This window comes from Malus domestica, chromosome 16 (genome assembly GCF_042453785.1).
Source record: "Malus domestica chromosome 16, GDT2T_hap1".
NCBI lineage: Eukaryota > Viridiplantae > Streptophyta > Magnoliopsida > Rosales > Rosaceae > Malus > Malus domestica.
In genome coordinates, this window is record NC_091676.1 from 32,897,456 (window position 1) to 32,901,913 (window position 4,458).

Consider the following 4,458-nt stretch of genomic DNA (forward strand, 5'->3'; position numbering starts at 1 on the left):
TCTACGAGTTGTAGTGTTTGCATTGTTACAGAGGGGAAATGTCTGAAGCAAATGTAAGAGGGCTGAATAACTTGATCTTCGTACACCATGCACTGAAGTTGTTGTTGGCTTGCAATAAGACTTTGTTGGTAACTATAACTCTTGTTGGGCATAAGTGCTCCCCTAGTTGAGTTGTCAAGCTTGAGGGTTTTTGATTATTTGTGAATGCTAGGAGTTCACATGTACAAGTTGTACCACTCGTCTTCTGGTAGGTGGAATGAATGGTGAGTTGCTTTCATCACTTGGTTGGTGGGACGAAGGTGAGTTCCTTCATCACCTTTCATCACATTTCATCACCTGGTTGGTGGCATAAATGGCAAGTTGCCAAATGATATTAGAGTACGGGTTGTACATTTCATCACCTGGTTGGTGGCATGAAAATGAGTTTCTTCTTCACCTAGTTGGTGGCATGAATGGCAAGTTGTCAAATGATATTAGAGTACTGGTTGTACATTTCACCACCTGGTTGGTGGCATGAAGGAGAGTACAAGTTGTACATTTCATCACTTGGTTGGTGGCATGAAGATGAGTTCTTTCTTCACCTGGTTGGTGGCATAAGTGGCAAGTTGCCAAATGATATTAGAGTACAGGTTGTACATTTCATCACCTGGTTGGGGGCATGAAGGAGAGTACGGGTTGTATATTTCATCACCTGGTTGGTGGCACGAAGATGAGTTCCTTCTTTACCTAGTTGGTGGCATAAATGACAAGTTGCCAAATGATATTAGAGTACGAGTTGTACATTTCATCACCTGGTTGGTGGCATGAAGATGAGTTCCTTCTTCTCCTAGTTGGTGGCATGAGTGGCAAGTTGCCAAATGATATTACAGTACGGGTTGTACATTTCATCACCCGTTTAGTGGCATGAATAAGAGTATGGGTTGTACATTTCATCACCTGGTTGGTGGCATGAAGATGAGTTCCTTCTTTACACTTCATCACCTGGTTGGTGAGAATAAGGGCAAAGTGTCGATGCACATTATAGCAAGTGTCGAAGACACAAAGTATGTTGAACCCTTTCGAAGTACAGTTGGCTTATGTATGGATGTGTTGGAATGTATGATGTTTATGTTTAAATGTGTTGGAATGTATGATATGTTTATGTATGAATGTGTTGGAATGCATAATGTTTATTTTGATTGATATAAGTGATGCTTATGAATGTTTTGCTATGCATGAAGGGATCCATGCTTTTGATATGTGAACCATGTTGGTTGTAACACTTAGTATCACATACTTTGTGTCAAAGTACGCATGTTGAAGCTCTGAGTTAGAGTATAAGGGTAGGTCAACGTAGACCAAGTGTTCCAGTGCTAGGAACGCAAAAGACTTAGAAGAAGTTGTCTGAATTCCCTCTTTTTTAAATATTTGCCGAATGGCTTGTGTGACAAAAGATCTCAAGCGGTTGAGAGTCAAAACATTTGTAATGTGTATGCCTTCTTATAATAGCATTTCCTTCAGTACCTAGTCCTCCATTTTCAAAGAGTGAGGCTTGGCCTCATAGTCATAATAGTCGACGGTACGTTCGCCCCTGGTTGTCTTGATACAAACTTTTATCCCTCATGTTGTAATGGGCTTGCTGAGAGTAAAAATCCTTCCTCTTACCAAGAGACAAGTACGTTTGATGGACTCAAAGAGGTTAAGGTGCTCAATTGGGTCATCCCGTCGAGTATAGAGTTGTAAACCAAACTTTTGTTTTGTCTTCGCTTGAACGGAGGTGTCGAGAATCCTTCTTGTGAGAGGGCCAGGCCTGGGTTGGTTCCAGTCAGGTATCTCGGCCTAATGTTCGGCCTTCAACTTGTTTACTTCATCAATGAGCTGTAGGACAAAAGGGTCATGAGTGGAGTTATGTACCACTGGAATTTTCTTTCGTAAGTCTTCATCGCCTTTTAGAAGTAGGAAAGTTTGAGCATGGGCGTGTGGTTTTTTCTTGGACTCACCGTACTGATTTCTAGGGTGAGTTTGTCGGAATACCTCAGAGTCCCCCGTACCTTCATGTTCCTTCCCTAGATTGGCAGCTGGCCTGGGTCGTGGGAGGGGACCGAGTCTTTCAGAGGTCCTTGGGTCATTGATCTTCGAGCTTACATGGATGGGATTGTCTCGACATTGCTTTAGGAAATCTCAACAGTCGTGAAAGACGGCTTTTGATCTTTCCACTAATTCTATAAGAAAGTGTCTTCCTCCATTTCTCCTACTTCAAGTGGAAGCAGCTGGGTTGAGAGAATTCTCATGTTGATCAATGTTTTGATGATTAGCTCGCTCCTCATCAGGGATACCCATGTCGAAGGAATGCGACCCTCCGTGTTAAGAGGCACCCAGATGATAGTTGATGTCCACAGGGGTAACAAGCTCACGTGTTTGAGTACGCCTAGTTTCTTGGAAAGTCTCAAAGAGCTTCTTATACTGCTCCTGGAGGACCTCATTCTTCATTGCTATCTTGTTGTTCTGAGCTTTTAGCTCATCGACTTTAGCTTGAAAAACAACCCTCTTTCCTTCCTTCTTTTGTTGCCTCACACCAAGTGCAAGAGGGGTGTCATTTTGCGTGTTGTGGCTTCCTTCGCTCCCTATGTTGGAGATGGATGCTTGGTCAAAAGAGAGTGTACGAATGGTGGAAACCAGCTTGGCAAAGCTGAAGATAGTGGGAATAAGTGTCGTTCCCACAGATGGCGCCAAGTGTTGATGCACAAAATCACTGAGGACTTTGGTACAACAGAAAGTGTTAAGTTTGTGACCTTCGCTAGATTGCTCCGATCACTAGTGTGGATAAGTAAGTAAATGGATAGGGACAGGGAAGCAAACACAAGATGTACTTGGTTCACCAGATTGGCTACGTCCACAGAGTAGAGGAGTTCTCATTAATTGTGAAGGGTTTACACCAGTACATAGGTTCAAGCTCTCCTTTAGTGAGTACTAGTGAATGATTTATTACAAATGACATTAGGAAATATTGTGAGAGAATGATCTCTATTTATAGAAGAGAGTTTCTAGTTTCATTCTGACATTGACACGTGTCGTGTTGTGATTGGCTTCTGATGTTGACACGTGTCATACTGTGATTGGCCTCCTGGTTTGAGGGAAACTCTTCTGGGTCCTTGACGGTATAACGTTGATTGGTGCTCAGTAGTTTCGGGATTGGTCAAGTATGGTACAAACAGTATCAATGTTTGTAGCTCTATCCAACACTGAGTTTGCTAACCACCAATGCACATGCTCGTTTCCCTTCATCTAATCATGTAAACTAGTTCTGTGTTTGATTAAGTATATTTTATTTAATTATTTATGTTTGGTCTCGTATCAATGTTTGTAGTTCTATCCAACCACGAGATTGTCAACCACCAACGTCTAGACTAGTTTGCCTTTATCTAATCAAGTAAACAAGTTTATAGGTTTGAAATTTGTGTTTGTGTTCTCAATATTTATTTATTACAATTTTCTTTTTTCTTTCAGAGTCCCAACTACAATTGGTCATGTTCCCCACCAAACTTTACCTTCACCAATATGCTTTATAGTGAAAATAGTATGATACATTTGAATCAGGTATCGTGTTTTCCCTTCTACCCTTTGCTTTGAATTAGGTATTTGATTAAATTCATTGTTGAAGTTAAATTCTATGTAATGTAGGATGCCTTTACTTATGGTTTTGAGGAACATTAAGATGCTTGTAACTTTAAATTTCACATCAAGATTTCAGTGGCTTTGACAAACATCAAGTTCATGAGAGAATGTTTTCTTGTTGTACTATGTCAGACTTGTTATCATAAATCTGAAACTCCATAATTTGACATTAGAATATGTAGATTGGAAGTTTGGAGTTTGACATTAGAATACATGTGACTTGAAAATGGTTAAATTTGATTTTGGATTAAAATGTGATGGTACAAGAAGTTTGGATTAAAAATATAATTGAAATGGTTATCCAAATACCAACAGTGCACTAGTCCCTTTTCTTTTTGGGAACTTTAACGAAAAGCACTTGGTACTGTTCACTTTAACGAAAAACCACATTTTTACACTAAAAAGTCAATCCTGGTACTATTCACTTTACCCTTTATTTTGTCCTTATCATTAAAACTCAAAGTTTTCAAGCCCTTTTCATTAGTTTTCCTTTTCTTTTTTCCTTTTATTTTGCAACTAAAATGTAAACCAAATTTACATATATAACCTGCAGCTCTATAGCATATATCATTTAGCAAGCAACCAATGTTTTCTTTGAACCAAATTTATATATGCTTCAGAATTCCATTACCTCACACAAACTCAATTAAAGACTGCAAGTGGCCCTTTACCACAGTGGTGGAAAGGTGTTGAGACCTTGTATGGCGGCGTGGGTTCATACCCCGTTGGTGGCTAATCTAACATCTAATCTAACAAAATCTATCGTTTGACCAACAAAAATAAGACTTTTCAAATCATCCGGAA